The 27,385-nt window shown below is 43.4% G+C and overlaps 1 protein-coding gene and 1 pseudogene across 1 annotated transcript in view; one reads left to right on the forward strand and one right to left on the reverse strand.

Annotated features, from left to right (window-relative positions):
- The window catches only part of LOC148030584 (protein LAZ1 homolog 2-like), a 267,703-nt gene that overhangs the window by 13,503 nt on the left and 226,815 nt on the right, over positions 1–27,385 (forward strand). The window lies entirely within an intron of this gene.
- Positions 13,296–13,988, reverse strand: LOC148030585 (glycine-rich RNA-binding protein GRP1A pseudogene; annotated as a pseudogene).

Consider the following 27,385-nt stretch of genomic DNA (forward strand, 5'->3'; position numbering starts at 1 on the left):
CCAAACATTTGTATGCACAACATAAAGTACATTCTTACTCACATCTCTATCATGTAAAAAATGTTGTCTTGCTTGCTTATCAAACTAACATGCTTTATACACTTTATGAAATTTTGCAACTCTAAAAGCAGGCAACCCTGTAACCAACCCTTTGGATTGTTTTAATTTTTGTTTTAATTTCAGCCTTTACACATTTACATGTTCAATATGTTTGTGCCATATTTCAATGTCTGCAAGCACTTCTTTGGCTTTAGTATACATAGCAAGAATTCTAGCATCTAAAGTAAACATGTGGCCAACTCTACTTCCTTTTGCAACTCACTTGCACTTACAATTAAGATCTTTCACAAAGTAGTCTTTTGTATTAGATCAAACATGCAGTCCTTGCTCTACCATTTTACTTACAGACACAAAATCTTTGTGATGGTGGCACATGTAATACATTTGTCAAACTCTTTGTTTGATCACCATGCAAGGGCAAGGAAACTTTTTCAATATGTGAAATTGGGTGGCATGAATTATCATCCATTTGCACATAAACCTAGATTTTGTAAATCTTGTATCTCTCCAAATCATTCAGCATGGCTGGTCATATGATTAGATACACTTGAATCAATATATTATACATCATCATGTGTCCCTTTTTTGTATTAGCATTCATCATATATTGTATAACAAACATACACTCATTTTTATCTTCATTCTATCGTAAAGATGATGCATAGCCTTCTTGCTGCAATTTACCACTGCAGATATTATCCTTGTTAGCATAACATTGGGCTGTAATATGACTTATTTTGCCACAATAATGACACAATATTAGAATTGCTAGAACCTCTATTCTGCTATCCACCTATTTTTCTAGAGCTTCCCTTGTCTCTAAAGTTGCCATGGCCTCCTAAAACTTGCATATCACTAAACTATTGATTTAACTTGTTTTGTTGGTTATCATCAGCACATCCCATAGCACAACCTCTTGAAGAGGACCTGCTACATCTCCTTCTTGAACTGGAGTAGAATGATTAGATTTGTTCACCACTTTTTTTGATGATTCACCTTGTATGTTAATCATTGCAGTGATATGAGAGAGACCAACTCATCAAAATCTGAAAATGACTTCTGTACAAAAGTAACAAATGATTTTCAAGTCTTTTCATTATTAAGGTTACCCAAAGTAGATGAAACCAAATGATCATCATTAAGAATTGCATCAATAGTTGCTGAAACTAGTCTTCCTTCTGTGGATGGGTGGTAATTCCTTGATTACAACTTAGTTACAGTAGTAACATTTATTACAAAACTGAGAAATCCAAATTAACTTATAATCTTGGACAATGGACACCTTGTTGGCTTAAAAAATGGCACCCCTTTCAGTATTTCTTTAACTTAATTGAAGAAGAAGTTGATGCACAATGGGATTCTCCCAATATCTTTCAGTTTTCGAACTCCCCTTACTGTCCAAAATGACTAGCAAGTCTTCAATCAGATTTGTCCCTTGATTCGAGCAATTAATTGGTATTCACTTGCTTTGATAGAGATGGAAAATGCCCCACATTCATTGATTTGTTGGTTCCTCCATTTGAATTTGATTGAAAACAATTTAATCCTGTTGAATCTAGGTCTTAGAGCTTCCAATTTTTGGCACGCTTCTCGAGGCTACTACTAAACTCTAATTTTGGCTCTGTAGATTAGGATTTATAGGAGAGAGATCTGGAATTTCTCAGCCTATGGTGATCTCAATGCTATAATATTCGGAGCAAGGCTGTAGAAAGGTTGGCAGATGAGAGAGAATGCTACGGAGAAAAATTCAAACTTTCTTCGCAAAGAACTGAAGAAAATCAGCCATTTACTGTCGTTGCCCTATCTCAACAGCTTGTAGATGCAAAGAACTGAAGAAAATCAATCATTTAGTATTGTTGCCTTGTCTCAACAGCTTGCAGATGCTGTCACCTACTGTTGATTGGTCTTCTCCTAACCCTTGGCTGCCTTAGAAGGTCCTCCAATGGTTGTAGATTAGATCAATAGTATCTCCTTCCTTTCTCTTGTAGGTTGAATATACTAAAATGTCTCTCTCTAGCCTCTAAAGATGTTTTTTAGTTTTGCATGGGCATTTTTGACAAGAGGCAATCTTCCCAAATGGTTTTTCTAGCATTATTCATAATTAATATCAATTTTCAGTCTTTAAATACTGAAAATTAATCTACAAATTATTTCTGTGTCCAAAAGAAAATCTTGATTGGCCAATAATTAAATTGGCTAGGCAACTTCCATTCTCAAGTGTCTTTGCATCATCTTTGACCATCGGATTGGCATTAGGTACCATTAAACACCTCCTCTAGTGTTAGCAATTGATACTTACGGCCAAATGAATGACGTAGGCCAACAACTAGCACTAGATACCATCAACTACACGTGTGACATAACTTATAGCAACTTTTATTTTTAACATCTTGTGATTTCCTTGGGTCTCGGGCTTGTAAATTTACTCTAACCCGAGGTACATCTCACGTGTGCAACATTTACTTAACCATGTGATTAAAAATTAATCCACATGTTAAAGTGAGGTTTCAAAAATACATGTCCTCATGATAGCCGTTCCTCTTAAAATCCTTGCAATCGTCCTTGATTGCATTGCCAGATGCATCAAAAGCAAAATTAGTGGATTGGAATTTTCACAATGCATCATAGTTAATACAACATTGCGCATTGTTGCTCAACCATTCCATATGTCCAACACATCCTGAAAATTACTAGCTAACATAATATAAGACTCATAAGGAATCTATAAAACATTGCCGGATTATCATGTGGCATGTCTATTTCTCATGAGCTCAACTCATTTGGCAAAACAAAACCACAACATAGCATAACCAAGCATAAACCATGGTTAAAACATCAATGGCATCATAACATATGTTGTTGTCCATGGAACCAGATGTAAACCATTGAAAAGTGAGCACAATCTGATCGTAAAGCAATTACTTACTGATTTGAGAATTGATCACAAACTGTTGCAAATGTGACCCCAAACTAATCATAAACTCATTGCAAAAACTGACCAGCAATCAATGCAAAAGTTGATGCAAAACTGATCCCAAAAGTGACCATAAACGGTTCTCAAGCTTTGATAAAAAACTGAGCTAAAAGTGATCAGAAATTTTGTCTCAAAATTGAGGAAAAATTCATGCCAAATTTATGATAAGTTGATGCAAAAGTATAGTTTTAGTGCCTGGGTGAAACTCATACTCATCTGCATACATCTCACAGTGACTAGTACACTAGGTAGTGATCTCATGGCAAACATACTATCAGCACAATACCTTGGATGCATACTGAATACATTTGAGATCCACTACATACGAGAGTTGTCCATAACTAGAGGAGTGGAAGTGTTACCTCCCCCTTGAGCATCAGGCAATAGTTTGGACCCTTACTCTGCTGAACTTGACGAAGCCCAAACTAAAGTCGGATGTAATTGAAAGGCATCTAGGTAAAGTTGCAACAACTGAGGATGGTCTGCCAAGTCATCCTCTTCTATTCATTTGGCATCCATTGGTGAATAATTTTGAAATTTAACCAAGTATCTCTTAGAAACTTTACCTTCAACATTTCTTTCCTTATGTGCCAAAATTTACTTGGGTACCAAAATTCTCATCCAACTTTTCAATTGCAGGCTGAATTTCAACAAACATATTCTCTGGTACATCATCATGAAAAGGCCTCAATAAAATGACATTAAAGGCATTGTGTATCCGCCAATGTGGAGGTAATTTTAGCTGATATGCCACATTGCTGATCTTCTCCAACACTTGGAAGGGCCTATAGTATCTCATACTCAACTTTGGATACAATCTTTCTCTTCCTTTCATCCTTTTTGGCCTTGCCTTTTCAAAGAGCAACAATATATAATCAGCCTATGCAAATTGCAAAGTACATCTGTGGTGATCAGCTGCACTCTTTTACTTTTCTTGCAATTTCTAAAGTGCATATTTTATCTTCGCATAGGCTATATCCAATTTTTGCACATAACGATCAATCTTAGAGATCTTATCCTTAGTGTGTAGCATACGGCGTATCTTCTTGCCACCCTCGACCATCTCAAATGGAGCTTTGCATGTAGAACTATGCATTGTGTTGTTGTAAGTACACTCAACCAAGGGCAAATACTACTCCCCCTATGTCTTGTGGTTTGAAACATAGCCCCTCAAAAGATCTAACATTTTGAATTTGCTTTGTCAGACTGACCATCTGTTTGCGGATGGAAGGATGATGAGAATTTTAGCATGGTACCTATATTCTCAAACAACCCCTTCCAAAATAAACTGGTTATTTGAGGGTCTTGATCACTAATGATCGACTCTGGCATACCATGATACTTAAATATGTGCTGCAAAAACAATCATGCCATATGATCAGCCTTTATTTTCTTCCTCACCGGAATGAAATGGGTTTGTTCGCTAAACTTGCAAATGATAGCCCATATCCCATCATTCCTTGTAGGTGTCCTAGGAAGCTAAAAAATAAAGTCCATTGCAATGCTCTGCCAAGGCCTATCTGGAATAGGCAAGGGTTGCAACAAACTCGACATCTTTTGTCTATCATGCTTTACCTTGTTCTACATCATGTTTCAAAGTTGGCCAATAAACGAAATGCTCCACTATCTTGACTGTGGTATCAATATCTCTATGTCTTGCACATGGAGGAGCATGACTTTCAGTGATAATTCTAGGCCTTAACTGCTTTCTGACACACAGTCATCCATGTATCATTAGAAATCCATCTCTTAGCACAAAATGTTCATGCCTTTGGCCATTGCAAAGCTGATCATAAAGATTAGCAAATCCGAATCAGCAACATATTGCTCTTTCATGGCATCCAACTTAGTGTGGTAAACCATGCTGACGGCTGAAATTTGTGGCTTACATGATAGTGCATCAGCAACAACATTCTTTTTACCATCAATATGTACAATTTGAAAGTGAAACATAGAGAGAAAATTTGCCCATCTCATATGCTTCTCTGACAACTTTGTGTGCGTCAGAAAGTATGTCAAAGTTTGATTATCCGTTTGCACTGTAAAATCAGCCCCCAAACAAATAATGTTTCTATGTAGATAGTGCATGAATTACAGCCAAGAGCTCTTTATCATAAATCTCTAATTTTTTTTCTACACCGTGGAGAATTCTGCTTTCATAAGTCACAACTTGAGCGTTCTGCAAAAGAACAACCCCAATGTTATTACCACATGCATCATACTGAACTACGAATGACTTTCTTAGATTGGGTAATGCAAGTATAGGATCAGAAGTCATCTTTTCCTTTAACTTTTCAAATGCTAAAATTTCCATTGCTATGAATCTAAATGCCATATCCTTCTTCTTCAAGGCATGCAATGGAGATGCAATTTTAGCAAACCCACGTACATACTTCTTATAGTAAGAACATAAACCCAAGAAGTTGCCGATTTCATGCACATCTCTCAAAGGTGGCCATGATCATATTGTCTCAACCTTTGTAGAGTCCACTGAGAAATGCAAATTAACTTATAATCTTGGACAATGGATGCCTTGTTGGCCCCAAAACTGGCGCCCCTTTCGGTATTTTTTTTCGGACTTCGACCATGCCCACTGGTTGTACGAGACCAAGGGCACCTACGGCTTCGACAACGCCCTCTGGCCCAAGGAGCCCGACCCCTACACCGGCTTGGGCGGCACCGCGTCCGACCTCCCGGACTTCAAGGACAGGGCACGGCGCCCTCTCTCTCGCAAGGTGAAGGTTCCGGCCGGTATCCTTAGCCCTTACAGGTATCGCGCTGCTACCTTCACACCTGGGCCTGCCGACCTTGACAATTGGCCTGCTTCGTTGACTTTTAATTTCCCCGCTTGTCGACATTGTATTTTTTTTTCTTTTGTGCACTTTTAGTTTTTTCTCTTGTTGCCTATTTAATGTTGGTTGTTTATTAGATCGCCAGATCTTTGCGTCTAAAAATCTTATCAAAGGGTTTAGACGTACTTTTGCATAATCATCTTGATTATCAAAGGATTAGATTAGATAGTGCTTTTGGCATCTTCTGTTTCTTGCTACGTTGTAGGTCCAATTATTGACTTGCTTGTCAAACTGTGCTATGCATTGCCCACGCTGACATGGCAACTGTCTTGTTGCCTTGACAATTGCCCAAAACTACCTAGGTGACTGCAAACTTTCCCGATTTGCATCTCTACACCTTGATGCTAGCTTGAATTGCCCCGCCCAAGCTTGTGTCTATCTTGGAGGAGACCAAATCTCTAACATCCTCCTCTCAGATCTTGGATGTAGCATAAGGCTAAGGGATCTGGGATGCCAACAAGAAATGGCTTAAGAAGGTGCCTTGGTAAACAAATCTTCTAGTTTATGATCTATCTTACAATACTCAACATCAATGGTCTTGCCCCAGATCTTCTTACAGATGAAGTGATACTGAATCTCAACTCTCATTGTCACATAGAAGTTTGGTGGCTTGAGGTTGCTCATATCCAAGCTACCATCTCTGAAGCGAAATGGTTTCACAGTGGTAGAAGATACTGCTCGGTACTCTATCTTTGTCAAAGATAGGGTAACAATAGGCTTTTGGTTGCTCTGAGAAATAGCACATGTACCTAGGAGAGAATGATAGCTTGTAGTTGATCGCTTGTGATCAATATCACCAGCCCATGTCCAATTGTGTAGCACCAAAGCTGAATCGGCCAAGGTTGGGGGTTCTCTTTAGGAGTTGCAAAATCCTCAAGGCAGCCTACCTCTGAATCTTTTTGGGCTTTGTCATGAAGCCTGCAAGCAAATCAACTGGAAAACACAAATCAATTCGAGTGTTAAGATACCAAAACAATGACCCAATCAACTGTTGATATTTGAAAGGATTTGTTACTTGTGAATCAACATGAGCCGGAGCCTTCCATTTTAGGTCTATAGGACTCGAGATAGTGTAGCACTTTGTGTCACAAGGATGTGAAAATTTGAGATTCTTAAGTCTTGTTGATAACATCTGATTAAGTTATTAATCAAATGTGCAAGGTTATTTAGCACATGTATGCACATGGCAGTTATTTCATGGTAACATGCCAAGGACCTTGAGGATGCCGTGGATATCAAAGGCAAAAGTTGTGATAATTTATGCCAGCTAGGCTTTGGTGGTTAGTTAGTGTTAGTTTTGACCCTAGGATAGTTGTTTGACCAATAAGTGTCATTGATAAAACCAAGAACTAGCATTAATTAATTAATTAATATCAGTCTAAGGGTCAACAGAGGTTGGGGACCACTCCAAGCTGCAAATGGCCTAGCCAATTTAATTATGCTTATAGATAATAAGGTTTAATATTGTTAAGATTAACCTTATTCTTAAATTCCACTCCCTGTAAATTTGCTAATTAAAGGTTCTATTGTTGGGATTTAATTCTAAAAATAAATATCAGCGCTTTTGACCTTGCTGGTTGGAGCAGGCAACAAGTAGATTTGAGAGTTGCTTCGTGAAGAATATCTAAATTTTCTCTCTTTGTATCGGGCTTAGACATCATTTTCTACTCATTAGCTATGTATTGTTCGCTATTTATTTTTCATTTAGATAGTAATAGCATTAGATGTTAGCTATTTTGGGACACAAGAAATTCCCTGAATTTTTAAATATAACATTTTGGTCTCATAAGCCGATTGACGTTGATATAACTTTCTTTCTTCCTAGCATTCTCACACCTAATCTAGCCCATTCTTAGAAGATCTTGGCTTATCGTAGCCATTTGGAGTAGATCTTAGTCAGATTTGGCGGACAGTATAGGGAATTCTGCTATAAAACCTAAATCTCTATAGAAATTGGGGTTTAGTAGCTACCTTGGGACCCATGCCATTAGTAGAAGGCATTGCATATTGAATTTAGCACCTTAAATTTGTGGAATTGTCAAGGAATTCAGATGTCAGCCCATCCATTGTGAATTTGGGGCAGCAAGTCCTGGGTAAAAATCAAGGGGCAATTTACCCAATTTGTTTGCTGATTGCATCTATAGAAGGGGCTTTTGGATCAGCCAAAGAGATTGTGGAATCTCAACTTGTACTCAATCCATTAGTCAATAAAGTTAAAGAAATATCGAAGGGGGCGCCAGTTTTAGGGCCAACTGGGTATTTACTATCCAAGATTTTGAAGATAAAGTGTGCATTTCAGTTTATGTTTATTTACTGATTATTGTAATTAACTTCTTGATCAGGGAAGTACTACCTCTCAACGGAAGGAAGGCTGGTTTCATGGTTCCATTGCTAGGATACCACTCAATCACCTGATTTGGTGGGCCCAAGGCTCCAGATTGCAAGCCAAAGCTTTGTGCTAGTGTTGATTTTTGTACTCAATTGAGCAATTATAGCAAGATGTCTTCATACAATGAGATGAAATCAAGTAGCGATTCACTCTCTTAGTAAGGACATCTACATGGGGAAGAAGGAAATGCAATGCTTTATCTTGGACAAGGCTCAGACCATGGACAACAAGTTTGAAAATGTTGTTGTTGGGCAAGGTGTAGGGCCTTCAAGGCATAATGATGCTGATGACTAGCAAAGTGAAGAGGAATTCGATGACCAATTCAAGAACTGGATGGGGACAGTAGTAAATCTCTTTGTTGAATTGGCAAAGGATCCTCAGCTCACCCGATTTTTGAATGCTTTGAAGAAGGACAGCAAGGGCAAGAGACGAAGTAATCTTCTACACCTTTGGGATAGCAAGGTGCACCGAAGGTAATGCCAAAGTCTTTACTTGAAGCTCCCAAGGAGGCTAATGAAGCAAAACAGTTGGTACCTATAGGGCAAGGAATGCAAATGCAAGGCCATCATGGAAGTATCAATCCAATGGATTTTGGACAGCCGAGTATGTATGCTATGATGGGGTAGCCCAGATACTTTGGTGGTGGTATGATTTTTCATACAATGGTTGTACAAGAACAGCATATGAGAATGTATGGCACAAATCCTTATGGTATGTAGCAGCCAATGCATGGTGTGCAAGGTTCAATGGATGTGGATATGACTGGAAATGTGCAAAACCCTATGTATGGTAGTGTTGGCTTAATGCTTGGGGCACAAAGTAGCATGTTTGGTAATGCATATGTATCCCCAAATGTTTATGGGGCTTAAGGAATGAGTGCTAGTCATGCAAATGCTCTGTTTGGTGTTGGTTTTGATGTAAATTCAACAAACGCACCCTTTTTGCAGCAGCTAGTGTATAACACCTTGACACCCAAAGGGGCAGCAAAAGACTATGATGAGGCCAGAAAAGCAATGAAGTTTGAGTCCTTCAGTGATGCACAAGATAGGTTGAAATCTTTGACTTTCATTCAGTAGTTTGATGCAGCCCACTCAGGGGTGAAACTTCATTGAATCCTTAAAGATTCGAAAGGCAGTCACTTGGTTGAAAGGAAATGTGTTGCAGTGGTAATCAATGCTTTTGATGCAAGGTAGAGCACCATTAACATGGTTCAATTCAAGCATTTGCATTGAATTGGTTGACAAGTATCTTTGAGATGGACATCATGATAGCTTGGAACAAGGTAGATGCCAAGGAATGCAAGAATTTGGAGCAATATAGTAAGAAGTTTTGAGATGCATTGTTGCTCGTTACTTCTTATTGCATCATATTCTTCATGAGCAAGTGGAAAAATATATTTGCAGACTGCATAAAAGAATTAGGGATTTTTGTATAAAATCCATTATGTCGAGCATGTCTCAGCTTATAGAGATTGTTGCTATAGCCGATTCTTTGTTGCGTAGGAAGGATTCGGGCTTCATAGAGAGTAGGGAGAAACTGTATAGAAAGTTGTTTAAGGTTGAGATAAGGGGCAGATCTGAAAATCAGCTTGAAAAGAGACCAAAACAACAAAGAAAGGGCTCAAAAACATTGGCACATTGGAGGGAATTGATGGCTACTAATAAATGTTTTATTTGGTAGCAAGCTGGAAAATCAAAAATTCAGGGAGGTCCCAAGGGAAAGAAGCCCAAAACATCAGTGGGATTAGTGCTTGATGCTGTTAGTAATAAGCCCAATGATGATGCTAGTGAGTTATGCAGAGCATGGAATAAAATAAGGGATCAGCATGCATTGATATTCTTTGATAATGGTGCATGAGCCAACTTCATCTTTGTAGACAAGGTGGCCCGCCTAGGTATCATAGAGGATAAGTGGAACCCATGGGGAAAGTTGGAATGGCATATATAGGGATATGTGGACAACGAAGTGTTTTTCATTGTTCCACTTGAGGGTTGCTATACGTTTTTTGGTATGCCAAGGTGTTATTATATGTATACAATGATTAATTCACGTTGTCTGAGCGTTTGGGGTCGAAAGTCTACCGCAGAGGCAAGAGACAGTAGGGTGAAGGGAGATTCAAGGAGAGGAGTAGACAGAAGAGAAGGGGTTAAAAGAAATAGAAGACGTAAAAGAATACTCACAGAAAGAAATAGAAGATGTAGAAGAATACTCACAGAATTGAAGCCTATCAATTTATTTCTGCATTATGAGAAGATAAATCTCTTGTAGACAAAAACGCGCATAAAATAATACATTTCTCTATGTTATTCAGATTGCCAATCTGATGCCTCCATTGGCTTCGAAAGGGGGGTAAAATATCAGGATACATGATTGGAATTCTGCCAGATCACTCCTTTATCACCCACTTCAGAGTGTTGTTCATTGTATGAAAACAGCGATCGCGCGTTGCACAATTTCACCAATCTTTCTTTTTACATATAATCCTCTCAAAATGGTTGAAAGCTACCTACTTTCTTTTACATGCCGTCCTAATTTAGAAGAAGTCTACAGTTTTATGGATTTTTACAAGAGATAATATCTAAAATATAAAAAATTGGCTAAACTTGTCCGAAAATCTAATATATTTGAACCATCCACACTACGGACACAAACACTAACGTCTAAAATGGCCCTCTAGATCAATAAGAAAGCCGCACTCTAGAGTTTTTCATACGGTGTGTGCGTAGCGGCACGACATCTATCTCCTCCTAACTTGCACATTCTGTGGCATGTGCCAAAGTTTTACGGATCTGCGGTGTCAGAAGAAGTATCTTCTGCTATGTCAAGGTCTTCATCTTCTACCTCTTATTCTTCCATATTCTCATGTTCATGCTCAGTATCCAACTCCTTCAACTCATATGCTGAAGACTCCCTACGTTTAAAGAGCTTGATCCGTTTTCCAGTCATTGGAATCCTTAGAGCTGTCCCATCCATCTCATATGCTGAAGACTCCCTACGTTTAAAGAGCTTGATCCGTTTTCCAGTCACTGGAATCCTTAGAGCTGTTCCATCCATCTCATTTAATGCATAGGTAGCATTATAAAAAACAAACCTTACCACATATGGACCAAACCACCTCTTTGCTATCTTGTGGTTGGCACTATGCTGATTTTCCAAGATGCTGTCATAAACCAGTCCCCTTCTTGTATAGCTCGTGGTCGAAGTTTGTGTCGCTTGTCAAACCTCTTCTTGTTCCTGATCCTTGCAGTCTTCAGCTTTTTCATGGCTGTCTCAATGTCTTCAGGCCTTCTTTCTAACTGTCTAATGCGTAGGACCAGCAACTCTTCTCTATTTAAACCCTCTTCCCATGGTAGAACACTTCAAGTAGCAATAGTCTCCTCAATAGGCATGATTGTTGGCTGTTGTCCTTACATTAATTCAGCAGGCATATACCCTGTAATTGCACTATGAGTGATCCTATCAGCCCATAAAGCAAAGGGTAACATTCTTGGCCACTCTTTCATCCTGCCCTTGCATGACTTTGCTAATGCCTTAATGATAGGCTGATGACCTCTTTCACTTTTGCCATTTGCTTAAGGATTGTAGGCTGAAGTTATAAAGCCAGCTTGATACCCAATCGTGAAAAGAAGTCACGAGCCTCATCCACATCCAATTCTTCTCTATCTGCAACCACTTTACTAACACAACCATACCTGCAAAAGACTTCTTCTAATAAGAACCTGCAAACTTCTTGAGTAGTCTTTGTACTAAGAGCTTGACCTTTCACTTGATTTGTGAAGTCTTCTCGTGCAAGCACAAGATATCTCATATTCCATAAACCTGTAGGCATGGTAACCAGATCAACCATCCATTTGTAATGCATAGACAATGGATAGGTCGGTTGCAACCCATCTCTATGCTTTACCATGGAATACATTTGACAGACATTGTATGATTCCATATAATGCTCTACATCTTTATACATGTTTTGCCACCAATACTTCTCTTTGATCTTGGCAAATGTGCCCCAAACTCCTCTATGTCCAGTCCATAAGCTTTCATGAAACTCCTGCGTTACCTGTTGTTGAGAAGCCGTATCTCCCAATACACATATTGGAGCTCCTCTCTTTTTCTTTGCATGCTTCCATAAATATCCGTCTTTCAAGAAAAACCCATAAGCTTTTATTTTAATCCTTTTGAATTTAGCTTCAGACCACTCAGCCTTCTTTGTCATGAGGCTGAGATATTGGCCTATTTTCAGCCAATCATCCTCATACAACTCTTCCAAAAATTGTGTTCTCACTGAAGCATAACACTGATGATGCTTTCTCTCTACTGTCCTGTTAGAGATCACAGCCAGGCAGGTCAGGGAGGTGCAGTCGGACTTCTACAGCAGTGTGCAGTCGGACTGCACAGTCAGACTGCCACGTGGCAGTCTGACCTGTGTAGGCAGTCGGCTGCATTTAATGCAGCCGACAGGATATTTTCTGGCGCCCTTTTTTTGTCCAGATTCTGGCTATTAATAGCCGACATCTTCAGCAGTCTCCTACACTTCTTTGCTCGCAGATTACAGACTGGTGACATGCGCAGATTCCGTCTCTGTTTGCAGATTTCAGACAGGAGACAGTGCAGACTGCAGTGGACTTCGAGGTGAACAACAGGTTGCATCGTCGAGGTGGAGACACGCAGTCCAGCGCACTGCGCCCGTGTATATATCTGCGCATCTTTGTATTCAGCCCACTTTGTACAGCAGATCTTCATCTTCCACTCTCTTTCTTTTTTTTTTTAAACGACAATTGATTAGGTTCACCTACGAAGTCCTGCTGAAACGTCACATTTTCACCAGGAATTCACAAGGAGCTTCATGCCCTCTCTTACTACAATAACAAGGTCTAAGATTATGCAATCATACAACTAACAATAAGTCAGCACTAACAATTTTAGAAAACATACAAACTCTGCTGTTTTTTTTCAAATAGTATCATGACGTCCACATAGTATAATTCTCCAGATGAACACTAATAAAAAGACACTCTCACATACTACACTAGCTCCATCACTCCCTCCAGCTTCCTCCGTAGCCACCACTTCCTTGGCTTCCTCCGTAGCTTCTCTCGCTGCGCTCTCTCCCACCGCCATAGCTAGATCTGCTACTGTACCCAACACGCTCTTCATAACGAGATCCACCTCCATACCCGGCACCATAGCCAGATCCTGAGCTGCGGTAACCACCGCCTCCATCTCCACCTCCACCTCCACCACCTCCAGACCTGCTCTGAGCCTGATTCACGGTAATGTTACGTCCATCGAGTTCTTTTTCATTCATGGAGTCAATGGCATCCCGCATGGACTGCTCGTCCGCAAAGGTCACAAAGCCAAAACCCTTGGATCTTCCGGTTTCACGGTCATTGATAACCTTGGACTCCAAAACTTCACCATAAGGACGGAACGCGTCACGCAGGCCGTGGTCATCACTAGCCCAGGCCAAGCCACCAACGAAGCAACGGAATTCCACATCTGCAGAGGCCATGGCGTGTTCTGAGAAGAGGAGGAAAAAACGGAGAGAGGAAACCACAGGGAACGAAGAAGAGGACGGACGGAACCGGGACTTCCTGAAGCTAAGCCCTAACCCTAAGTCCTAGAAACAGACAGAGGACGGCCTAACCCTAAGAAAAGCTATGGAGGAACGGCAAGAAGCCGTTTGCCCTCCTTCACGAACCGGCACCAGGAAACAGAAAGAACTTCACTCTCTTTCTCTCTCTTCTCTCTCTGTGTTCTCTCTCTCTCACTCCTACGCTTCCGCATCGCTGCACTCTGACATGGTATCAGAGCAGTGTTAGAGGGCTGACTGAGCACAGAATCAACCTGAAGAGGAGTTTCTATCGTGACACAAATTTGCGTTTTTTGCGTTTAAGGGCAGACAGGAGGGCTGCGCCTTGGAACAAGGCTGAAGCGAGTGTGGGCGCGCAGAAAAGGAGTCCAGGTGGTGGATTTGCTGTTGTTTATTGCTGTTTGACGCGGAGGAAGTTTGAGTTTCCAGCCTACAAGTGCAGGTTTTGCTTTTTCATCGCCTCCGGCGGGTAAAGAAGGTTCAGGACGTGGAAGAGCCTTAGCAGGTTGAGTTTTCATAGTCAGAGGGGGCTGCTTTTGCGTTTGTGAAGGCATTACAGGTGAAGATGTCTACAGAGATTGACTTGGAGTTCCAGTCGATTATGGACCGGAAGGTGTCTGTCTTACCGGCTCTTCCTGCAGATCAGAAGCTCGACGACGACAACTACTGCATTTGGCCCGTCATGATGTTGGCCATCCTTGAGTCCTATGATTTGGCGGAGCTTGTACAAGAGGAGATTGACCGGCCCTCGGTAAGAGATGAGTCCAAACTCTCTTCCGATGCTCGTGCGGAGTTGGCCAAGGCTCAGTCTCATTGGGACAAACTGAATGCCAGGATTCGTTCCTTTCTTTTTCTATCATGTACTACAGCCGTGATTGCTCATATCGAGCACTTGACGGTGGCTCGGGAGATATGGCTGGAGCTTGATCACATGTACAATTGGATGACCCTTATGAAGTGGGTTTCTTTGGAGGTACAGATGCGGACCTTGTGCGTAAACAAGTCTTCTTCGCTGCGGGAGCACATTAATAAGCTAAGGCAGCTTCAGATGCAGATTTAGAATGCGGGGAAGCCGATTTCCTCCGAAGACATGGCGATCACACTTTTGTCCCAGTTGCCGCCACGATTCGGTACATTTTACTCTGCCCTTATTGCTTTAGGGCGAGAGTCTACTCTTCGCTGGGAAGAGTTGGTTCCTATGGTCTTGGACCAAGAGAAACAATTAAAGGGATAGAATGCTTCCAAGGAGGAGGCGCTGACAGGTCAAGCCTCTCAGAAGAAGGGGAAGGATCAAAAGAAGAAGAAGGGGGATAACAAGTCCAAGAAGGACAAGGACAAAGACTCCACATGCCATATTTGTGGAAAGACTGCCCATTGGAAGAAGGATTGCCCTGACAAAGACAAGAAGGATACCAACAAGAAGGACACTAAGGATTCTGGAGCGGTGGCTGCACCCTCATCAACTGCATTTCTTCATCTAGCTGTCATTGAGGATGCTTCATCGAATGCTTCTGATGCTGCGATGACGGCTCCCCAGGCTCGAGAGTGGATCGTTGATAGTGGTGCCTCCCGGCACATGACTCCTTCATCAGATGGTGTTGCCCTATTGCGGCCCTCGCGTGGGTAGATTCTCATTGGAGATAGCTCTTTAGTATCTATTGCAGGTCGGGGTAAGATGCAGCTTATTCCAGATGGACGAGGTGGTACCCATACCTTAGAGGTTTTGCATGTACCAGGCTTAGGGTACCATCTCCTGTCAGTTCATAAGATTTGCTCCCTTGGCCTTTTGGTGGAGTTTGACAGTACTACGGTGCGAGTCCTTGATCGTGGATCGAGGAAGGTTCTATTATCCGGATATGAGGAGAACGGCATTTATAAATTGAAGTCTTCCACCGCCCTCTTTACTCTTCTTCTTATCTCTCAGTCATAGTTAGCGTTATGGCATGCTCGGTTTGGTCACCTCAACTATGATTATCTTCGGAGGGCGTCACGTGGACAGCTTGTTCGAGGGTTGCCGGATATAGTGGTGAGCCAGCAGCCATGTGTCTCCTGCATTCGGGGGAAGCAGCATAGGGATGCCATTCCCCACACAGCTTCGCGGCGGTCTACTTCACCGATGGAGCTTATATCTACGGATCTATGTGGCCCTATGAGGAATGAGTCCTTGCGTGGGAGCTCGTACTTCATGCGATCGTAGATGACTACAGCAGGATGACATGGGCCTATTTTTTGGCATTAAAGTCAGAAGCTTTCTCACACTTCAAGGATTGGCTTCTCTTTGAGGAGAACCGATCGGGCCGGAAGTTGAAGACCTTGCGATCTGACAAGGGCGGTGAATTTGTTTCTAATGAGTTTGCTCGGTTTTGTGTAGATAAAGGAATTCACTAGGAGTTTGCCAATACCAACACTCCTCAAGAAAATGGCATTCTTGAACGGAAGAACCGCAGTGTGATCGAGATGGCGCGCACCATGATGGAGCACCGATAGACCCCTCAGGTTCTGTGGGCCGAGGCTGTGGCTACTGCAGTTCATATCCTTAATCAATCCCCTACTTCGGCCGTGGAAGGGATGACCCCGTTTGAGGCTTACTTTGGGACGAAGCCAGATGTTTCTTACTTTAGGGTCTTTGGGTGTGATGCCTATGTTCACATTCCCAAGTCTCACCGCGATAAATTTGACGCAGTTTCCCGAAGACAGGTATTTGTTGGCTATAGCTCTCAGTCCCAAGGCTATCGATTGTATGATCCCGTCAAGCGGGATGTGTACACTAGCCGCGATGTGGGGTTTGTGGAGGTTCCGGCCATATCAACGGGTGAGGAGCATCCTGTTCTTGGAGATCCAGGGGAGAGCTGGGCTCCTTCTACTGTTCCACTGGAGCCCATGCCTTTTGATTATGATTCTGTCTCTGACACAGAGTCTACTGTTCCACCGGACACCCCTGTGGAGTTACCACCGGTGGATATTCCAGAGTCTTCTGCTGATGGAGAGAGACAAGGGGAGGTTCGGCCTCCTCCTTGATGGGCCCGTGACAGACTCCGTGATTTAGGGATCGAGGGGGTTCCTGAGGAGTGGGGACCGCAGGATGGTCCGCGGCGGTCACGGCGGCACCAGGCACATTCAACGGAGCTTGTATGCTCTAACTATTGTTTGATGACCCGTGTTATGCAGGATCGAGAGCCCACCTCCGTGAAGGAGGCTTTACAGTCCGCACCATGGAAGAAAGCTATGGAAGCCGAGTTGGAGGCTATTGAGAGGAATGGCACTTGGTCACTCGTGCCCCGCCCCCCGAATAAGAAGGTGATTGGCATCAAGTGGGTCTTCAAGACCAAATACCTTAGCGATGGTTCTTTGGATAAGCATAAGGCTCGCCTTGTTGCTAAAGGTTTTGCACAACGCCTAGGGATTGACTGTCATGATACTTTTGCCCCCACAGCTCGTATGGCGACCATTAGAGCTGTTCTTGCTTTGGTTGGCCATAGGAGATGGCCTGTTTACCGGTTGGATGTGAAGTCAGCCTTCCTCAATGGTGATTTGAAGGAGGAGATCTATGTTGAGCAGCCTTCTGGCTTTGGATCTTCCGATGGGAAAGTCTACAGGTTGAAGAAGGCCTTGTATGGCCTCAAGCAGGCTCCGCGTGCATGGAACGAGAAGATTGATTCGTTCCTCCAGTCTCAGTTGGGATATCGGCATTCCAAGGCCGATCTGTAACTTTATGTTCACACTTCCGAGGATGATTGTGTGCTTTTTGTGTTATATGTTGATGATTTGATTGTCATAGGTGATCATGCACAGCAGGTCCAAGAGACGAAGTCAGCTTTACATCGGACGTTCGAGATGACGGACTATGGTCTACTTCATTTCTTTTTGGGCCATGAGATTTATCAGTCTCAGAGGGGGATCTTCATCTCTCAATAGAGATATGTACAGGAGCTCTTGGTGTCTTTTGAGATGGAGGATTGTCGGCCCCTTTCTACTCCTATGGATCCGAACTGGAAGGCCACTTCCCATTCAGCTTCTCCTATAGCGGATGCTTTCCGCTATCGTCAGTTGATTGGGTCCTTGATTTGGCTTCTCAACACTAGGGTTGATCTTTGTTTTGCTGTTGGGCTCTTGGTGCAGGTGTTATCTCATGGAGTAGCAAGAAGCAGCCCACGGTAGCCCTTTCGTCTACTGAGGCGGAGTATCGGGCCGCGTCTTCCACCACATGTGAGGCTGTGTGGCTTCGGAGATTATTGGGGGAGCTTGGGTGCCCCCAGACTCGTCCTACTTTGCTGCAATGTGACAATGAAAGTTGCATTGCCTTGGCACGGAACCCTGTTTTTCATGCCCGGACGAAGCACATAGAGATACAGTACCGCTTCATTAGAGAAATGCTTCTGGATGAGACCATCACTGTGGAGTACTGCAAGATGGAGGACAATCTTGCGGATTTGTTTACGAAGGCACTTCCCCAGGCTCTACTTCGGAGACATTCCAGATCCCTCAGGCTTCTGTCCTGCCCAGGCTCTGAGAGGGGGTGTTAGAGATCACAGCCAGGCAGGTCAGGCAGGTGCAGTCGGACTTCTACAGCAGTGTGCAGTCGGACTGCACAGTCGGACTGCCACGTGGCAGTCCGACCTGTGTAGGCAGTCGGCTGCATTTAATGCAGCCGACAGGATATTTTCTTTTTTGTCCAGATTCTGGCTATAAATAGCCGATATCTCAAGTAGTCTCCTACACTTCTCTGCTCGCAGATTACAGACCGGTGACACGCGCAGATTCCGTCTCCGTTCGCAGATTTCAGACAGGAGACAGTGCAGACTGCAGCGGACTTCGAGGTGAACAGCAGGTTGCATCGTCGAGGTGGAGACACGCAGTCCAACGCACTGTGCCCGTGTATATATCTGCATATCTTTGTATTCAGCCCACTTTATACAGCAGATCTTCATCTTCCACTGTCTCTTTCTCTCTCTTCTCTCTCTGCGTTTTCTCTCTGTCAGTCCTACGCTTCCGCACCGCTGCACTCTGACATGTCCTTCTCTTCTCCATGGCTGCAAGCTTTTTTCTTACTGTTGAAATCCCCGTTACAACAGTTGTACCTGTAGTAACAGCAGCTGCATACTCATTCCCTGCTGTCATAAAGTCATTTTCAGCACCTATCACATCATCCTCTTCATCTTCCATCAGCTCTTCTTCATCTTCAAACCTTGCTCATGAAAGCATGTCAGCCACTGGATTTTCTCTACGTGCAATATGCTGAAAATCAGGGTTAAGTGACTTTATATATGCAATCCACTGTAACATGGCAATATCAGGAGTTGAGCAATTCACTATCTACCCAATAGAGGTAGACAATCAGTCTCTACTACTATATGAGCTTCCATAAAATATTCTCTATCACACTTGAGGATTGTCACTACATCCCAAAGCTCTCTTTTGACTTGAGAATACCACCGTTGCCGTTCATTAAGGACCTTTGCTCCAAACTGAATGGCATACCTATTCGTATCAGCATCATCCTGATCCATTGCCCAACCAATGCCGATTGGGCCTGTATTCACGGTGAGAATAATAGGCTTCCCATTCTCATAATTTGCTCTCTTTAGTGTTGGGGCTGAAATCAATAAGCTCTTTAACTTTTGAACTGCCTTCGTATGCTGTTTACCCCACCAAAACTTTTGCCCTTTTCTCAAGAGCTGATATAAACTTTCAGCCACATGAGCAAAATGCGGAATCAGCAAAATGCGGAATCCATATCGAGTAAAAGGCACATGCACCCAAAAATCTTCTCATCTCAGATACATTCGAACATGTCTTCCGTATCTTGCTTATGGCATCAATCTTTACTGGTGAGGGCTTTCTTCCATATGGTCCACACATGTGCCCGACAACTAATACTTCCTCCACTCAAAAAACCGACTTTTCTCTTGATAGAATCAAATGCACTTTTTCAAGACGACTCAAAATCCTATCACAATTAGTAATATGATCAGCTACAAACATTCTACATCCTTGCTCATTCAGCTTTTCGTTCTTCTCATGGATATCACACCCTTTTATTAGCACATCATCAAGAAAGGGTAAGGTCAACTGAGGAACATACTCCCTTAAAACTTTATGCATAGCATTCATCATATGCACCACTAAATTGGTTGCTCCTTGTGGAAGCGTACACATCCTAACCAATCCAAGTGGTGTCTATCAGAGTGCAGCGGTGCGGAAGCGTAGGACTGAGAGAGAGAGAACGCAGAGAGAGAGAAGAGAGAGAAAGAGACAGTGGAAGATGAAGATCTATTGTATAAATTGTGCTGTATACAAAGATATGCATATATATACACAGCCGCAGTGCGCTGGACTGCGTGTCTCCACCTTGACGATGCAACCAGCTGTTCACCTTGAAGTCCGCTGTAGTCTGCACTGTCTCCTGTCAGAAATCTGCGAACAGAGACGGAATCTGCGCAAGCCACCAATCTGTAATCTGCGAGCAGAAAAGTGTAGACAGAAGACTGAAAACTGGGCTATAAATAACCAGGATCTGGGCGCCAGAAAAAGGCCTGTCGGCTGCATTAAATGCAGCCGATTGTGCTATGCCAGGTCAGACTGCCATGTGGCAGTCCGACTGCACAGTCTGACTGCACCTGTCGGACTGGATCTAACTACTAACACCCCCTCTCAGAGCCGAGGCGGGGCAAAAGCCTGAGGGATCTGGAATGTTTTCGAAGGAGAGCCTGGGGAAGTGCCTTCGTAAACAAATCTGCAAGATTGTCCTCCGTCTTGCAGTACTCCACAGTGATGGTCTCATCCAGAAGCTTCTCTCTGATGAAGTGGTACTGGATCTCTATGTGCTTCGTCCGGGCATGAAAAACAGGGTTCCGTGCCAAGGCAATGCAACTCTCATTGTCGCATTGCAACAAAGTAGGACGAGTCTGGGGGCAGCCAAGCTCCTCTAACAATCTCCGAAGCCACACAGCCTCACATGTGGTGGAAGACGTGGCCCGATACTCCGCCTTAGTAGACGAAAGGGCTACCGTGGGCTGCTTCTTACTACTCCATGAGATAACACCTGCACCCAAGGTAAAATAGTAACCTGTAGTAGACCGCCTGTGGTCCACATCACCGGCCGAATCAGAGTCGCTCCAACGTGCAAGAACAAGATCTAAACCACCTGTGCCTGCGGGATAATGAATCCATAAATCAGACGTCCCCCTCAAATACCGAAGTATCCTCTGAGCAGCCTGCCAATGCACCGTTTGAGGTTCACTCATAAACCTTGCCAAGAGCCCAACAGCAAAATAAAGATCAACACGAGTGTTGAGGAGCCAAATCAATGATCTCTTCAATTGACGATAGCGGGAAGCATCCGCCATGGGAGAAGCTGAATGGGAAGTGGCCTTCCAGTTTGGATCCATAGGAGTAGAAATGGTCCGACAATCCTCCATCGCAAAAGAAACCAAGAGCTCTTGTACATATCTCTGTTGAGAGATAAAGATCCCCCTCTGAGACTGATAAATCTCATGGCCCAAAAAGAAATGGAGTAGACCCAAGTCCGTCATCTTGAACGCCCGATGTAAAGCTGCCTTTGTCTCTTGGACCTTCTATGCATGATCACCTGTGACAATCAAATCATCAACATACAACACAAAAAGCACACAACCATCCTCGGAAGTGTGTACATAAAGCTGCGGATCGGCCTTAGAACGCGGATATCCCAACTGTGACTGAAGGAACGAATTAATCTTCGCGTGCATGGGAGAACGCCGATATCCCAACTGTGACTGAAGGAACAAATCAATCTTCTCGTTCCATGCACGCGGAGCCTGCTTGAGGCCATACAAGGCCTTCTTCAACCTGTAGACTTTCCCATCTGAAGATCCAAAGCCAGGAGACTGCTCGACATAGATCTCCTCCTTCAAATCACCATTGAGGAAGGCCGACTTCACATCCAACTGGTAGATAGGCCATCTCCTATGGCCAGCCAAGGCAAGAACAGCTCGAATAGTCGCCATACGAGCAGTGGGGGCAAAAGTATCATGACAATCAATCCCTGGGCGCTGTGCAAAACCTTTAGCAACAAGGCGATCCTTGTGCTTGTCCAAAGAACCATCGCTAAGGTACTTGGTCTTGAAGACCCATTTGACGCCAATCACCTTCTTATTCGGGGGGCGTGGTACGAGTGACCAAGTGCCATTCCTCTCAATAGCCTCCAACTCGGCTTCCATAGCTTTCTTCCATGGTGCGGACTGTAAAGCCTCCTTCACGGAGGTGGGCTCTCGATCCTGCATAACATGGGTCATCAAACAATAGTTAGAGCAAACAAGCTCCGTAGAATGTGCCTGGTGCCGCCGTGACCGCCGTGGACCATCCTGCGGTCCCTACTTCTCAGGGACCCCCTCGATCCCTGAATCACGGAGTGTGTCACAGGCCCAACGAGGAGGCCGGACCTCCCCTCGTCTCTCTCCATCAGCTGAAGACTCTGGGATATCCACCGGTGGTAACTCCTCGGGGGTGACCGGTGGAACAGTAGACTCTGTGTCAGAAACAGAGTCTGAATCAAAAGGTGCAGGCTCCAAAGGAACTGTAGCAGGAGCCCAACTATCCCGTGGATCTCCAAGAACGCGATGCTCCTCACCCGTTGATATGGCCGGAACCTCCACAAATTGCACATCTCGACTAGTGTACACATTCCGCTTAATGGGATCATACAGACGATTGCCTTGGGACTGGGAGTTGTAGCCAACAAATACCTGTCTTTAGGAAGTTGCTTCAAATTTATCACGATGAGCCTTGGGAATGTGAACATAGGCATCACACCCAAAGACACCCTAAAATAAGAAACATCGGGCTTAGTCCCAAAGTAAGCCTCAAAAGGTGTCATCCCATCAACGGCCGAAGTGGGGGATTGATTAAGGATGTGGACTGCAGTAGCCACAGCCTCGGCCCACAGAAACTGAGGTGTTTGTCGGTGCTCCATCATGGTGTGCGCCATCTCGATCACATTGCGGTTTTTCCGTTCAAGAATGCCATTTTTTTGAGGAGTGTTGGTATTAGCAAACTCCTGGTGAATACCTTTATCTGCACAAAAACGAGCAAACTCATTAGAAACAAATTCACCACCCTTGTCGGATCGCAAGGTCTTCAATCTCCGGCCTGATCGGTTCTCCTCAAAGAGAAGCCAATCCTTGAAATGGGAGAAAGCTTCTGACTTCGATGCCAAAAAATAGGCCCATGTCATCCTGCTGTAGTCATCTACGATCAGCATGAAGTACGAGCTCCCGCGCATGGACTCGTTCCTCATAGGGCCACAAAGATCCGTAGATACAAGCTCCATCGGTGAAGTAGACCTCCACGAAGCTTTGTGGGGAATGGCATCCCTATGCTGTTTCCCACGAATGTAGGAGACACATGGCTACTAGCTCACCACTATGTCCGGCAACCCTCGAACAAGCTGTCCACGTGACGCCCTCCGAAGATAATCATAGTTGAGGTGACCAAACCGAGCATGCCATAACTCTGACTGTGTCTGAGAGGTAAGAAGAAGAGTAGAGAGGGCGATGGAAGACTTCAATTTATAGATGCCGTTCTCCTCATATCCGGATGAGAGAACCTTCCGAGATGCACGATCAAGGACTCGCACTGAATCACTGTCAAACTTCACCAAAAGTCCAAGGGAGTAAATCTTATGAACTGACAGAAGATGATATCCTAAACCTGGTACATGCAAGACCTCTGAGGTATGGATACCGCCGCGTCCATCTGGAATAAGCTGCATCTCACCTTGTCCTGCAATAGACACGGAAGAGCTATCTCCAATGAGAATCTGCCCACGCGAGGGTCGCAACTGGGCAACACCATTTGATGAAGGAGTCATGTGCCGGGAGGCACCACTGTCAACGATACACTCTCGAGCCTGGGGAGCCGTCATCGCAACATCAGAAGCATTCGGTGTAGAGTCCTCAATGACAGCTAGATGAAGAAATGCAGCTCATGAGGGTGCAGCCACCGCTCCAGAATCCTTCGTATCCTTCTTGTTGGTGTCCTTATCTTTGTCAGCGCAGTCCTTCTTCCAATAGCCAGTCTTTCCACAAATATGGCATGTGGATTCTTTGTCCTTGTCCTTGTCCTTCTTTGACTTGTTATCCCCCTTCTTCTTCTTTTGGTCCTTCCCCTTCTTCTGAGAGGCTTGATCTGTCAGTGCCTCCGACTTGGAAGCATTCTGTCCCTTTAGTTGTTCCACTTGGTCCAAGACCATAGGAACCAACTCCTCCCATCGAAGAGTGGACTCACGCCCCGAAGCAATAAGGGCGGAGTAGAAAGCACCGAATCGTGGCGGCAACTGGGACAAGAGTGTGATCGCCATGTCTTCGGAGGAAATTGGCTTCCCCGCATTCTGAACCTGCATCTGAAGCTGTCTAAGCTGGTTGATGTGCTCCCGCAACGAAGAAGACTTGTTCACGGACAAGGTCCGCATCTGAACCTCCAAAGAAACCCACTTCATAAGGGTCATCCGGTCATACATTTGATCAAGCTCCAGCCATATCTCCCGAGCCATCGTCAAGTGCTCGATGTGAGCTATCACGGCTGTAGTACAAGACAGAAAAAGAAAGGAACGAATCCTGGCATTCAGTTTGTCCCAGTGAGACTGTGCCTTGGCCAACTCCACACGAGCATCGGAAGAGAGTTTGGACTCATCTCTCACCGAGGGCCGGTCGATCTCCTCCTGTACAAGCTCCGCCAAATCGTAGGACTCAAGGATGGCCAACATCATCACACGCCAGATGCGGTAGTTGTCGCCATTGAGCTTCTGATCTGCGGGAAGAGCCGGTAAGACAGGCACCTTCCAGTCCATAATCGTTTGGAACTCCAAGTCAATCTCTATAGACATCTTCACCTGTAATGCCTTCACAAACGCAAAAGCAGCCCCCTCTGACTGTGAAAACTCAGCTTACTAGGGGTCTTCCGCGTCCCAAAACTTCTTCACCCGCCGGAGGCGATGAAAAAGCAAAACCTGCACTTGAAAACTGAAAACTCAAACTTCCTCCTCGTCAAACAGCAGTAAACAGTAGCAAATCCACCACCTGGACTCCTTTTCCGCGCGCCCACGCTCGCTTCAGCCTTGTTCCAAGGCGCAGCCCTCCTGCCTGCCCTCAAACGCTGAAAACGCAGCCTTGTGTCGCGATAGAAACTCTTCAGGTTGGTTCTACACTCAGTCAGCCCTTTAACACTGCTCTGATACCATGTCAGAGTGCAGCGGTGCGGAAGCGTAGGACTGAGAGAGAGAGAACGTAGAGAGAGAGAAGAGAGAGAAAGAGACAGTGGAAGATGAAGATCTGCTGTATAAAGTGTGCTGTATACAAAGATATGCAGATATATACACGGGCGCAGTGCACTGGACTGCGTGTCTCCACCTCGACGATGCAACTTGCTGTTCTCCTCGAAGTTCGCTGCAGTCTGCACTGTCTTTTGTTAGAAATCTGTGAACAGAGACGGAATCTGCGCGAGCCACCAGTTTGTAATTTGCGGGAGAAAAGTGTAGACAGAAGACTGAAAACTCGGCTATAAATAGCCAGGATCTGGGCGCCAAAAAAAGGCCTGTCGGCTGCATTAAATGCAGCCGACTGTGCTGTGCCAGGTCGGACGGCCACGTGGCAGTCTGACTGCACCTGTCCGACTAGATCTGACTGCTAACAGTGTCATCATGGTAGTGATATCCCAGCTTTCCAATACAAGCTGGAACTGATCATATCTTGAATATAAATCACCCATAGAGTAAATTGCCTTGCTAGCAAATGCTTTTGCAAATTCATCCACTATTGGGCTTGATCCAACATTTCTTATGGTGACCTTATTAACTGGTTGCAAATCCTGTATAAACCTCAAAGAACCATTCTTCTTTGGAACAGTGAACCACCGATTCGAATATGGAGTTGAAGAGGGCTCCAAAATCCGCATTGTGATCTTCTCGTTCAAAAGCTCAAACAGCTTAGGCAAATATGCTCGAGGTACTGGAATAGGCTTTAAATTCCATGGCACGAGGTACTGTAAAGATCACTATAGGTGCAACTATGGTCAAATCAACACATCCAATTTCATTTGGCTCAAATGCAAAGGCTTTCCCATGCCTGGCCAACATCTGCATGAAACCAGCTCTTTCTGCAGGCAAAAGAAAGCTCGTATCACCAATTTTTAGCTTTTGTAAAGTTTCAGCTGTAAATTTATGTCCTACTCCATGTGGATCTCATAAACTAGGCTGTTGAGTCACTTTTTCAGCCAACCCATTACTTTCAAGTGGTAAAGGCAAAGCCATAGGCTTAACCTTCTTTGCAATAGTTTTGTACTTCGTATCCATCCTTGCTTCAACCCTGTTTTGCAGCCCATATTGCATCCCATAACATTCATGCTCAACAAACTCTTGAATGGCTTCATACATCTCTAAAGTGTCAACATAAATAACCTTTTTTTCTATCCAAATTTCAGCATTAATTGCTGCAGAAATTTCAGCCACTGTATCAACATCAACCAGCCTTGAAAATAGCCTTGGAACACCTTCATTTGCAGCCATCAAACCATATGTCTTCAACTCTTTTTCAGTTCATCCTATATATTTCTTTTTAGCCCTGCACATGTTACGAAGTGGAATACGTAGCAAATCTAGCAAATCAAATCACAATTATAAACAAAGAACTTAGTGAAAAAATCTAACAAATTAAACATCTCAACTATTAAATACAAACAACATTATAATATATAAGAGGATTTGAATAACTTAATAGATTGAGAAAGACAAGAGAAAAACACACGATTGGGCCCAACCTCCCCCATGGCAAAAGCTATGGTTTGCCATCCTTAATTATATATTATTATTTTACATGGATATTTACATTCATATCTTACATATAATTACAAAGAAAATACAAATATCAATTGAAATACAGAGTTTTAAGAGTCAAGAGGTATCTTGTAACATGTTGTAGTTGTTGCAGAAAACTCTGTGCTCTGAATCTTGACGTTTTGATATCATCATCGTGTTCAAAGCATGCCAAAACCTACAAAACAACTCTTGAAACTTTGAATTTCGATTCCGGATGAGGGAGCAACGAAAAAACTCAGTTTTCACTCTCTTCTCCTGTTTTGCACACAATCCTGTTGCTTTTATAAAGAAAGCTAGAAAAGCCTTCTAAACTTAACCACATTAAGAAAATAGCAAGGTATTCCATAAAGAAAGCTTATTTCAATGAAATCATATATTAAATCTTATATTCTAAAATAATTATATTAAAAATAAATAAATTAATAGTACTAAGAACAATGATCTAATTGTTACTAAAGAAGTTTAAACTTATAACTGACAAATAGAGTAATTTTTAATAATACAATATCATATAAATACATAATATTATATATTATACTTAAAATAACTAATTATAATTATGAAATTTACGCTTGGACTTATGCTAACACCCAGTACTATCCAAAGCCACCACTACTTGCTCTACATATCAACTGAAGCATTCACAATTGTTAGAAAATAATAAGATAAAACC

The sequence above is a fragment of the Lygodium microphyllum genome, chromosome 10 (genome assembly GCF_053477565.2).
Source record: "Lygodium microphyllum isolate KBCC chromosome 10, Lygodium_microphyllum_v1.1.10, whole genome shotgun sequence".
NCBI lineage: Eukaryota > Viridiplantae > Streptophyta > Polypodiopsida > Schizaeales > Lygodiaceae > Lygodium > Lygodium microphyllum.